The following is a 13,851-nucleotide window of genomic DNA, read 5'->3' as shown; positions in this document are numbered from 1 at the left end:
AACATGTTGAGATGCCACGCCGCATACCGATGCTAGAGTATGCCCGGCCTTCTTTGGATGGAGCACACCCCAGCATTGTGAGGCCTATTGTACGCGCAAACCACTTTGAAATCAAGCCAGCTATAATTCAGATGATTCAAAATACAGTCCAGTTTGGAGGATCTACAGTAAATGACACAAACACGCACATCGCAAATTTTCTTGAAATTTACGATACTTTTAAATTTAATGGAGTTTCTGATGATGCTGTTAGGTTGCGTTTATTTCCTTTCTCCTTACGTGAAAAAGCTAAATCATGGTTAAATTGTTTACCTGTAGGTTTGATTACCATATGGGAGGACATGCAAAAAGAGTTTCTCATTAAATACTTTTCTCCATCTAAGACCATGAAGCTGCGGGCAGACATCACTACATTTGCTCAATTTGAGCAGGAGTCTTTATATGAAGCATGGGAGCGTTTCAAAGATCTATTACAAAGATGCCCTCATCACGAACTGCCACTTGGGTTAGTTGTTCAAACCTTTTACTATGGCTTGCTTGCTCCTAATCGTACTATGATAGATGCTGCTGCTTGTGGAAACCTCTTGAGAAAAACTGCTAAGGAAGGATACGAGTTATTGGAGGAGATGGCTGCTAGCAGCTATCATCCTCAATCTGAAAGGAACAACCAGCGAAGAAGTGCAGGAGTTCACCAAGTAACTTACCTTTCCGCTATTACTGCACAACTAGATTTCTTGAACAGGAAACTGGATGGTTTGAATATGGCTGGCACAACTATGCGTCTGCAAGAGATATTTTGTGAAAAATGCGGATGAGAACACTATATTAAGGACTGTCAAGACAGTGGTCCTTTTTATGTGCAAGAAAGGGCACCAGTGAATCAAGTGGGAGTCCAAAACCGTCCAAGGAATGATTCGTACTCAAACACATATAATCCTGGATGGAGGCAACATCCCAACTTCTCATGGGGTGGTCAAAACAGTTAGAATCGACCACAGGGAGCACAACAATATGGGAAACAACCAACGTACAAATCTGACCCTCCTAGAGAAGAAAAGTCCAATTTAGAGCAGATGATGTCTAAGTTCATCTCATCTACTGAAACTAGACTCCAAAACATAGATTCATCGATAAAAGGGCTAGAGAATCAGATTGGACAGTTAGCAAAGATGATAGCAAGTAGAGAGCCGGGCACCTTGCCAAGTAACACAGAAACCAATCCAAAAGAGCAAGTGAAGGCCATCGAGTTGAAGAGTGGGAAAGTTTTAGAGTCCAAGGAAAAGGAAAGAAGTCAAGTACAGGAGGAACATACTGGGTCATCAAAAGGTAAGTCTTCTAACTCAACACCAGCACCTACTGCACAATCTAAAATCGTTATCCCTCCACCTTTTCCTACAGCATTGAGAAAGGCGAAATTAGATGCGCAATTCGCTAAGTTCTTAGAAGTATTCAAGAAATTGCACCTCAATATTCCCTTTGCTGATGCTTTGATGCAAATGCCAAGCTACGCAAAATTTTTGAAGGACATCTTAGCAAACAAGAGAAAATTGGAGGATCACATGACGGTTAATCTAACTGAAAATTGCTATGCTTTGGTGCAAAACAAGATCCCACCGAAACTTAAAGACTCGGGGAGTTTTTCTATTCCTTGCATGGTTGGTGATGTTGTTTTTCATAAAGCTTTGTGTCATCTTGGTGCGAGTATTAATCTTATGCCTTTGTCTGTCTTTATGAAACTTGGATTGGGAGAACCTGAGCCAACAAGGATGTCTTTATAGCTAGCAGACAGATCTGTCAAGTATCCACGGGGAGTTATTGAGGATGTGCTAGTGAAAGTGGACAAATTCATTTTTCCTGCAGATTTTTTGGTGCTCGACATGGAAGAGGATATGGAGATGCCTTTAATTTTGGGGAGATCGTTCCTTGCGACTGGAAAGGCCCTAATTGATGTGTAAGAAGGGAAGTTGAAATTGAGAGTGAGAAAAGAGGAGATTACTTTTAACATTTTTTATGTACTTAAGCACACACTGCATTCTGATAGTTGTTATAGAATTGATGCTTTTTATTTTCTTGTGTCTAACTATGAGCAGGATGCTCTTAGGGACCCTTTGGAAGCCACTCTCACTACTAAATTAACAGAATACGAATTAGATGCAGAGAAAGACAAAATAGTGGCATACCTCAATGCCAACCAGCAATGTAAGAGGCCGATAAGGATGAGATTAGAGGACTTGGGGGATGGAAGAGACTTGATCCCTCAGAAGTCAAACCTAGAGGAGCTACCAACTCTGGAGCTCAAGCCATTACCTCCACATCTAAAATACGTCTATCTAGGTGAGAATAATAAACTTCCTGTGATTATTTCTTCTTATTTGATAGATGTGATGGATGACAAACTGCTGAAAGTCTTGAAAGCCCACAAGAGTGCATTTGCATGGAAAGTGGCGGATATCAAAGGGATCAATCCATCAGTCTGTATGCACAAGATATTAATGGAAGAAAAGTATTCACCCCTTGTGCAACCTCAGAGAAGATTTAATCCAATGAAGCGAGAAGTAGTAAAAGCAGAAACTATCACACTCCTTGATGCAGAATTTGAAGCTGGCGTCATTGCCCCGGAGGAGTACGAGAAGGATGATCATTGAGATGGAAGTCGCTTATGTTTTTTTTTTATTTCTTGCATTTCGTTTAGATCATTTTATTTATTTTTGTTTCTGTTGCATGCTTAGGTTATATTGCATCCATTTTTTTACACTATCTGTCTCTTTTTTTATCGTCTATTGCATTGGGGACACTGCTCGACTTTAGTATTGGGGATGGATGGGTGTTGTTTTGTGTTTTCATTGTTGGTGCTTTGTTGGTTTTATTTGTTGGCATTAAATTTTAGTCGTTTTGCATTGGTGTGTGTGAATGAACCCGGACGCTAACTCATTTTCTTCAATCATCATTTGGATAACAGGGATCAATTAATTGCGCTAGGTCGAATTTTTTTTAAAAAAAATTCGAGCACCTCATAAACAAGTGTACAAATTTCTACAACAAGTGATGCTCTATTTTATTTAATTACAAGATCAAGTTCCATATCTACAACATGATCAAAGGTATAAAACTTGTACAAAATAAAGTCATAACAAACTAGTGTTCATCAACCACATGTCAAGTGTATAACAACTAGTTTAAATCTAAGCCCGGATCACAACTCTAATCTCGATCTTTCATGCTCTTCCCGACCCTGATCCTATCCCACCTATTGTCATGCACACATACAAACACAACAACAGTCGGATAACTTCGGTGAGAAACATATTTCCCATTATAAACAATGTATACATGCATTTCATATAAGCATATACAAAAGTATAAAACATTTGTCAAACAACATGTATCGTAGTCAACGAAAACATAATTCAATACAAAGCTTTAAATCAAACTCTTTAACTCTTAATCTTTGACTCGACTCTTATCTAGGTATCTCGGGTTGAATAAGAGCGTAACATGTCTCCCATCTACTCTCCCATTTGAGATGGTGGTGCGTCCTTATTCCCGGACATCGGCACACTATATCGAGTATCTACAATAGGAGTCGATCTGCTCCTAAGCACATCGATATAAACCAAACGTCCAGTGACTTGGCACATCTACCAAAGACTCATAACACATGCTTTTCTATAGCTCAATAGACTAAGCATATTAATATCTAGAATCTCAAACATATCAAAGCAATAAAAATTTAGTATGTGATTTTGGGAAACTCGAGTTATATCTTACTCGAGTTGTACCTCCCGGTTTAACATTGATTTATACCTTTCTTTTCGTAGTTCTTGGTTTGATGCAACAAATCTCAATCTTGCTTTGTTCGTTCTTCGAATCCTTCAATACCAAATCTTGAATGAAATTTTCGAGAAGTACAATATCAACATACAATTCAAAGCAAGACATGGTATGATCAATCTCAATCTAATTATGTTTCGACGGCATAACGGCGTAGTATCAAGATATCCAGCAACTCAACATCAATAGATACAACCCACAACTCATAATCAATAACAATTACACCCCACTATTTCAAAATCTGTACAATCTCATTCAACATAGGCTGAAAATGATAACAATTGCATACGTTGTCCGTTCTTCGATCCGGTCTCGATTATATGGTTGCCATAATCTCAAGAACACATAATATAAGTCAAATTATGATTTCTTCAATACCAAATTTTCGAAACATGCAGGAAGGTAATAAAACTTACATCCCTTTGAAGCTCTTGATGAGAGAAGCTTGAAACTAAATTCGGATTGAAAATCGGATAGTCGGATCTTGCACAATCAAAATTCCAAAAAAAGAAAAACTTGAGGATTAACTATGGAGGTCTCGGTTCTTCTTCTGCACTTCTGAATTTTGAAATGGTTGGAGAGTTGATTACATGTTCAAGTGCATGGCAAGAAAAGTGGCAAGTTTTCATACATCACTGCTCGCGCATATGCGCGCCCGGTGCTCGTGCATATGCGCGAGACTCTCTGTCTCAGCGCTTAGGAAATTCACTTGCTCGCCCATATGCGCGCCCCGTGCGCGCCCATATGCGCGCCCCATCTCGCGCATATGCGCGAGACTTACTGTCTCGGCATTTGCTGCTCACACATATGCGCGCCTCGTCTCTCACATATGCGCGAGGTCTTCTGCCTCCTCATTCATCCTCTCGCGCATATACGCGCCTCGTCTCTGGGCATGTGCGCGAGATCTTCTTGCCTCCACACGTATCCCATGCTTTCCCACGCCTTCCTCGGAGCTTGTCCTTCCATAACCACATCAATTCGTCAATTAAATAATCTTGGATTACAATGCTATAATCTCGGTCCTTACAATTCTCCCCCTCAAAGACATGATTTCGTCCTCGAAATCGCAAGCAATCAAATCACATAAGATAAGCTGATATAACAGAAGCTAAATAAGAAACTCACATCAGTGGAACAACTCCAGAAATTTCTGTCTCATGTCTGATTCAATCTCCCAGGTAGTTTCTTCAATGTCATGACGACTCAACTGAACTTTCACTAGCGGAATATTATTCGTTCTGAGCCATTTTTCTTTGCGATCTAGAATCTGAAGTGGTTTTTCAAAATAACTCAGAGTTTCATCAAGTTCTGCCTTGTCAGGCTGAAGAACATGAGAAGCACCAGGAAGATATTTCCGTAGCATAGACACATGAAAGACGTCATGTATTCCAGATAGCGAAGGAGGAAAAGCGAGTCGGTAAGCACGATTACCTATCTTCTCAAGAATCTCATATGGACCGATATAACATTGAGATAACTTCCCTCGCTTGCAAAATCTGACAACGCATCTGAAATGAGAAATCTTCAGAAATACTCTGTCTTTTTGCTCAAATTCTAACGATCGACGTCGAATATCTGCATATTTGGCCTGTTTATCCTGAGCTATCTTCATTCTCTGCTGAGTCAGCTTTACTTTCTCAGTCATATCTCGAATCATGTCAGGCCCAAGTTCAGGTACCTCAGAGATATCATCCGAGTAAAGAGGGGATCTGCACTCTTGCCGTACAAAGCTTCAAACGGAGCCATCTCTATACTCGTCTGATAGTTATTGTTGTACGAGAATTCACAAAGTGGTAAGGAATCTTGCCAACTAGTGCCAAAGTCTAGCACTACAGCTCTATGCATATCCTCCAATGTCTGGATAGTCCTTTCTGATTGTCCCTCCGTCTGAGAATGATATGCAGTACTCAAATGTAATTTCATACCTAAAGCTTGTTGCAAACTGTGCCAAAAGTGCGAAGTAAATCGAGGATCAAGATCTGATACAATGGACTTTGGTACTCCATGCAATCTAACCACTTCTCTGACATAAATTTCTGCCATCTGATCATGTCTGTACGTCATTCAGTAAGGAATAAAACACGCTGATTTAGTCAATCTGTCAATAAAGACCCAAATCGCATCACAACCTCGGGAGGATCGTGGTAGCTTTGTTACAAAATCCATGGAAATGTGATCCCATTTCCATTCTGGAATAGCTAAGCTATGCAACAGACCTCCTGGTTTCGTCCTTTCTGCTTTCACTTGTTAGCAATTCAAACATCTGGACACAAAATTTGCGATATCTGATTTCATCTGTTTCCACCAAAACTGTTTCCTCATATCATTTTACATCTTTCTACCACCAGGATGAATACTAAAACGACCACAGTGTGCTTCTGTCAAAATCTATTGTTTCAAGCCTAAAAAATCTGGCACAACAATACAATTATTCACATATAACACATTATCACGAACCTGATATTCTGATTGATGCCCTGATCTGACCATCGAAATCAAATTCCGAATATTTTGATCGACTTTTTGTGTTTCTTCTATTCTTAAAATCAGCTCTAGTTCACCTTGAATGGTACACAGTATCAGAGGTTGATAATCTTTCTCAAATACTAGTCCAGAAAGTAAGCAATCTTCAATAAATTCGAGACACCAATCGTCGATAGGGATAAAGAACATACCTTTCGACTTAGTGCATCAGCTGCTGCATTTGATTTCCCGGGGTAGTATTTGATTTCACAATCAAAATCTTTCAACAAATCAAGCCATCTACGTTGCCTTATATTCAGTTCTGACTATGAAAATAGATACTTCAAACTCTTGTGATCAGAATAAATTTCAAATTTCTCACCATATAGATAGTGTCGCGAGATCTTCAATGCAAATACGATGGCAACCAATTCAAGATCATGAATCGGGTAGCGAGTCTCATGGAGTTTTAACTGTCTCGAGGCATAAACAATAACATGTCCTCGCTGCATCAAAACACAACCTAATCCCCTGTAAGAAGCATCACAATAAACAACAAAATCACCAGTACCTGACGGGATAGTCAACACCGGAGCACTGGTTAATCTCTTTTTCAACTCCAGGAAACTGGATTCACACGCCTTTGACCAAACAAAAGGGGCATTCTTCTCGGTTAGCTGAGTAATCAGCTTAGCAATACTGGATAAATCTCTGATGAATCGGTGATAATAGCCTGCTAAACCCATAAAATTACGTATCTCTGGCACTGATGTCGGTTTAGGCCAATTTATCACGTCCTCAACTTTGCTAGGATCAAGAGAAATACCATCTCCAGATATAATGTGTCCCAGAAATACAACTTGTTTCAGCCAAAACTCACATTTCGATAACTTTGCATACAATTTCTCAGTCCTCAGAGTATTCAATACAATTCTCAAATGCTCAGCATGATCAGATTCTTCGAATAAATCAGAATATCGTCAATAAAGATAATCACAAAGTCATCAAGATATTTCTAAAATATAAGGTTCATCAAACCCATAAATACAGCTGGAGCATTCGTTAAACCAAACGGCATAACTATAAACTCATAATGGCCATACCTGGTTCTAAAAGCTGTCTTCGACATATCAGACTCTCAACTGATGATATCAAGATCTCAGATTGATCATGGAATAAACAGAAGAACCATGCAACTGATCAAATAGGTCGTCAATATGAGGCAAAGGGTATTTATTCTTTATTGTAGCCTTGTTAAATTGGCGATAATCAATGTAGAGTCTCATTGAACCGTCTTTCTTTCTAACAAACAATACTGGAGCGCCCCAAGGAGAAACACTCAGTCTGATGTAACCCTTGGCTAGCAAATCCTCTAGCTGATCTTTCAATTCTTTCAATTCAATTGGTGCCATTCTGTATGGAGTTTTAGAAATAGGTACTGTACATGGTATCAGTTCAATGCTGAAGTCTATTTCTCGGACTAGAGGCAAACCCGGAATCTCATCTCGAAAGACGTCAGCAAACTCACATACCACTGGCAAATCTGTCAGTGAAGGGCTCGACTTCAGTACATCTACTGAATACACAAGGAATCCCTCTACGCCCTTATGTAATAATCGAGTCATAGATAAAATAGATATCAAAAGAATTCGAGCTCTGGAAACCTTACCGTAAAATTTCCATTCATCAGCCATCTCAGGTCTGAATTTTACAATTTTCTGGAAACAATCCACGATAGCTCTGTACTTGGTCAGCATATCAATACCAATAATGCGGTCAAAATCAGACAAATCGAGTACAATACAATTTAACTCTATCTCATTACCATCGTACTGCAGCATACAATGTCTACCAGACTTCATTCATATAAGACATCTCCCCAAAGGTGAAGAGACAGATACTATAGCAGATAAAGACTCAACAGGCAAAACATGTATCAATGCAAATCGCTTAGAGATAAAAGTATGGGATGCACCCGTATCAATCAACACATAGGCAGGATAACAACAAAGAGAACAGTAACGTGCAACCACATCATTAGGTGCTTAACTTAGATGAAAGAATTCTAACAGACGGATCACGCATAATCACAATTCTAAATTATAAAAGCTTGGAAATTCTCCTTGGGAGCCTCGGTTCTTTCCTTGCTGAATTCTGAATTGAAATGAAAGAATTTATCATCTTATATGCATGGCTAAGACAAGTGGCTTATTCTTTGTACTGCACGTCTCGCGCATATGCGCGACCCTCAATGGCGCATATGCGCGAGACCTACTGGTCGCGGCATTCATGAGTTCTTCTGCTCGCGCATATGCACTCCCCATCTTCGCGCATATGCGCGAGACCTACTGTCGCGGCACTTCTCCATTGCACATGCTCGCGCATATGCGCGCCATCTTCTCGCGCATATGCGCGAGGTCTTCTGCCATGCTCGTGCATATGCGCGGCTCGTGTCGCGAATATGCCCGAGACCTTCTGTCCTCGCACAACACAATATCACATGCTATCTCAAATCTTGCCTCGGAGTGGTCCTTCTATAATCACATTAATTCATAATCAATAATCTCAGATTAACAGATTAAAATCTCGGGCATTACAATTCTCCCCCTTTAAGATCTGATTTCGTCCCCGAAATCATAGGCAATCAAATCACATACCAGAAAAAGATATACAGAAGCTAAATAAGAAAACTCACATCAATGAAATAACTCTGGGAATTTCTGTCTCATCAGTTTCCCAAGTAGCTTCTTCAATGCCATGACGACTCCACTGAACTTTTACAAGCGCAATAGTCTTCGTTCTGAGCTGGTTTTCTTTACGATCGAGAATCTGGATCGGCTTCTCAAAATAACTCAGAGTTTCATCAAGTTCTGCCTCGTCTGGCTGAAGAACATGAGAAGCATCAGGAAGATACTTCCGCAGCATAGATACATGAAAAACATCATGTATACCAGATAAAGAAGGCGGAATAGCAAGTCGATAGGCACGAGTACCTATCTTTTCCAGAATCTTATACGGACCAATATAACGAGGAGATAATTTTTCTTTCTTGCCAAATCTGACAATGCCTCTGAAAGGAGAAATCTTCAGAAATACTCTGTCTCCCTGCTCAAACTCTAACGGTCGACGTCGAATATCTGCATATTTGGCTTGTCTATCCTGAGCTGTTTTCATTTTCTGCTGAATCAGCTTTACTTTCTCAGTCATATCTCGAACTATATTAGGCCTAAGTTCAGGTACCTCAGATATCTCATCCCAGTAGAGAGGGGATCTGCACTTCTTGCCATACAACGCTTCAAACGGAGCCATCTATATACTCGTCTGATAGCTGTTGTTGTACAAAAATTCACAAAGTGGCAAAGAATCTTGCCAACTAGTGCCAAAATCTAGTACTACAGCTCTAAGCATATCCTCTAATGTCTGGATAGTCCGCTCTGACTGTCCTTCTGTCTGAGGATGGTATGCTGTACTCAGATGTAACTTCGTACATAGAGCTTGTTGCAAACTGTGCCAGAAGTGTGAAGTAAATCGAGGATCACGATCTGGTACGATAGACTTCGGCACACCATGCAATCTGACCACTTCTCTGACATAAATCTCTGCCATCTGGTCATGTCTGTACATCATTCTGTACGGAATAAAACATGCTAATTTGGTCAATCTGTCAATAACGACCCAAATCGCATCGCAACCTCGGGAGGGTCGTGGTAGCTTCGTAACAAAATCCATAGAAATGTGATCCCATTTCTATTCAGTAATAGATAAGCTATGCAACAGTCCTCCTGGTTTCTTTCTTTCTGCTTTTACCTGTTGGCAATTCAAACATCTGGACACAAACTCTGCAATGTCTGATTTCATCTGTTTCCACCAAAACTGTTTCTTCAGATCATTGCACAACTTTCTGCCACCAGGATGACCACTGAAACAACTACAATGCACTTCTGTCAAAATCTGATGTATCAAAATTGAAACATCTGGCACAACAAGTCGATTATTCACATATAATACATCATCACGAACCTGATATTCTGATTGATGCCCTAATTTGACCATCAAAATCGAGTTCTGTATATTCTGATCAACTTTCTGTGCTTCTTTAATTCGAACAATCAACTCTGGTTCAACTTGAGTAGCATAAAGTCTCAGAGGTTGATAATCTGTATCAAATACCAATCCAGACAAACAGCAATTTTCAATCAAATTCGAAACACCAATCGTCGATAAGGATAATGAACATACCTTTCGACTCAGTGCATCAGCTGCTGCATTCGATTTTTTCGGATAATACTTGTTTTCACAATCAAAATCTTTCAATAAATGAAGTCATCTTCGTTGTCTCATATTCAATTCAGACTGTGAAAATAGATATTTCAAACTCCTATGATCAGAATAAATTTCAAATTTCTCACCGTATGGGTAATGTCGCCAGATCTTCAATGCAAACACGATGGCAGTCAATTCAAGATCATGGATTGGATAGCGAGTCTCATGTGGTTTCAATTGTCTCGAGGCATAGGCAATAACATGTCCTCGCTGCATCAAAACACAACCCAATCCTCTATGAGAATCATCACCATAAACAGTAAAATCACGAGTACCTGACGGAATAGTCAACACTGGAGCACTGGTCAATTTATTCTTCAACTCTAGAAAGCTGGATTCACACTCCTTTGACCAAATAAACGAGGCATTCTTCTGAGTCAATTGAATAATTGGCTTTGCAATACTGGAGAAATCTTTAATAAATCGACGATAGTAGCCTGCTAAACCCATAAAACTGCGTATCTCTGGCACTGATGTCGGTCTAGGCCAACTGATCACTATCCTCAACTTTACTAGGATCAACAGAAATACCATCTCCAGATATGATGTGTTCCAAAAATATCACTTGCTTCAACCAAAACTCACGTTTAGACAGCTTAGCATACAATTTTTTAGTACTCAGAATTCTCAATACACTTCTCAAATGCTCAGCATGATCAATCATATTCTTTGAATAAATCAGAATATCTTCAATAAAGATAATCACAAAGTCATCGAGATATTTCTGAAATATGCGGTTCATCAAACCCATAAATACAGCTGGAGCATTCGTTAAACCAAATGTAATGACTATAAACTCATAGTGGCCATACCTGGTTCTGAACGCTGTCTTCGATATATGACTCTCAGCTGATGATATCCAGATCTCATATCGATCTTTGAATAAACAGAAGAACCATGCAACTGATCAAATAAATCATCAATACGAGGCAAAGGATATTTATTCTTAATCGTAGCATTGTTCAGTTGCCGATAGTCAATGCAGAGTCTCATTGAACCATCTTTCTTTCTAACAAATAATACTGGAGCACCCCAAGGAGAAACACTCGGTCTGATGTAACCCTTGGCCAGTAAATCTTCTAACTGCTCTTTCAATTCTTTCAACTCAATCGGTGCTATTCGGTATGGAGTTTTAGAAATAGGAACAGTACCTGGTATCAATTCAATACTGAAGTCTATTTCTCTGATTGGAGGCAAACCCGGAATCTCATCTGGAAAGAAATCAGCAAACTCACATACCACTGGCAGATCTGCAAATGACGGGCTCGATTTCGGTACATCTACTGAATACACAAAGAATCCCTCTGCTCCTTTTTGTAATAATCGAGTCATAGACAACACAGATATCAAAGGAATTCTAGCTCTAGAACCCTTACCGTAAAATTTCCATTAATCAGCTATCTCAGGTCTAAATCTCACAATCTTCTGAAAACAATCTACGGTAGCTCTGTACTTGGTCAGCATATCAATACTGATGATGCAGTCAAAATCAGACAAACTGAGCACAATACAATTTAACTCAATCTCATTCCCATCACACTGCAGTATACAACGTTTAACAGACTTCACTGATATAAGACCTCTCCCCAAAGGTGAAGAGACAGATACTACAGTAGATAATGACTCAACAGGCAAATCATGTATCAATGCAAATCGCTCAGATATAAAAGTATGGGATGCACCGATATCAATCAATACATAAGCAGAGTAACCACAAAGAGAACAGTTACCTGCAACAACATCATCAAGTGCTTCCTGGGCCTGTTCTTCAGTCAATGCAAATACTCGGGCCTGCTGTCTCGGAGGCTGGCTAACAGTCTGGCTTCCTCCTGGCCTCATCTGTGGCTGAGTAGTAGGTGATGGCTGGAAAGAGTGAACAGCAGATGGTCGTCTATCAGTCTGAGCCACTGATCCAGATGATTCTGCTCCCTGGGATCGTTGAGAACCTCGATGTGGAAAGACTCTGGCAAAATGTCCCTGCTGTCTATAGATGTTGCAACTACCAAATACTCATTGGCATTGCTCGGTAGGATGTCTTCCTCCACAAGTTCTGCAATAGACTCCGGTATAATTCTGGCTCTGTCGTGAACCACTGGAGCTAGATGAACTACTACCAAACTTCTTGAACTGTTTCCCTCGGGCTTTAAAATGATCTTTCTTTCCCACTGCTGCTACCACCACTGTCAAATTTGGGAGGGGGTTTGTGGAATGGGACTGAAGGTTGTGGCTGTTTCGGTGCTGAAGCGACATACGAAGCTCCCTTCTGTCTAATCAAACCCGCTTCTGCTCCTTTGGCTCTGTTCAAAGCATCAGCAAAGTTATTTGGTCGCCCGACATTTACCAGTGTAAAGATCTCGGGATTCAGCCCATTAATGAACTGATCAGCTACTGCTTCATCATTCTCAGCAACATGCGGAGCAAAACATAACAGGGTAGAGAACTTGGCCACATATTCATCTATATTCAACTGACCCTGTCTCAAATTGGCAAACTCTGCACCCTTGTCTTTCTTGTACGATACTGAGAAAAATCTTTGATAAAATTCAGTCTTAAAGATTTTCCACGTAATAACTGTACCTCGATGCTCCAACGCTCTCTTGGTTGTGAGCCACCAATTCTTTGCAACGTCATGCAATTGATGCCCAATCAATCTAACTCTTCATTCATCTGTGTAATCAAGCGAATCCAACAGCATCTCAATGTCATCAAGCCAACTCTCACAGTCAACAGAATTCTCTGTGCCCTTCAAAGTCGGCGATTTGAACGATTGAAATCTCTTCAGCAGTGTTTCCATGGGTGTCGCTGTAACAGCCATCGGATTATTTGAGGTACTAACATGTTCTGGGATTCTTCGAGGAGGCATATCTGATTATCAAAATGGTTAGCAACCACATATAACAAATCTGTTTCAGTCCTCTTCTGATCATCTTACTGCTGATCAATAATCGGTTCTGATTCATTCTCAAATCATATATGTTTACAATCAAATCAAATATTCAGATAAACATGTATTAAAGCAGTAAAACATGTTGTCATCACAAAAGCAAGGAAAGAAAACTCAATCTACCCCGCTCACTCTTTTCTAAGTCAGTCTAAGGAATCTACTGCTCTGATACCACCTGTTGTGGGGACCCGGACCCTAACTCATCTTCTTAATCATCATTAGGAATAATTGGGAACAATTAAATAAATTGGGTCATAAATTTTTTTTTAAAATGTTGAACACCTTATAAA

The 13,851-nt window shown here is 39.9% G+C and overlaps 1 non-coding gene across 1 annotated transcript; it reads right to left on the bottom strand.

Moving 5' to 3' along the window:
- Positions 1–390: 390 nt before the first annotated feature.
- On the bottom strand, positions 391–496 carry LOC142528136 (small nucleolar RNA R71). The gene has a single exon (XR_012815619.1). It is a non-coding gene; the product is annotated as a small nucleolar RNA R71 (small nucleolar RNA).
- Between the last annotated feature and the right edge of the window lie 13,355 nt (positions 497–13,851).

This window comes from Primulina tabacum, chromosome 15, assembly GCF_025594145.1.
Source record: "Primulina tabacum isolate GXHZ01 chromosome 15, ASM2559414v2, whole genome shotgun sequence".
NCBI lineage: Eukaryota > Viridiplantae > Streptophyta > Magnoliopsida > Lamiales > Gesneriaceae > Primulina > Primulina tabacum.
The sequence above is the reverse complement of the archived record's forward strand: the minus strand, read 5'-3'. Positions and strand labels throughout refer to the sequence as shown.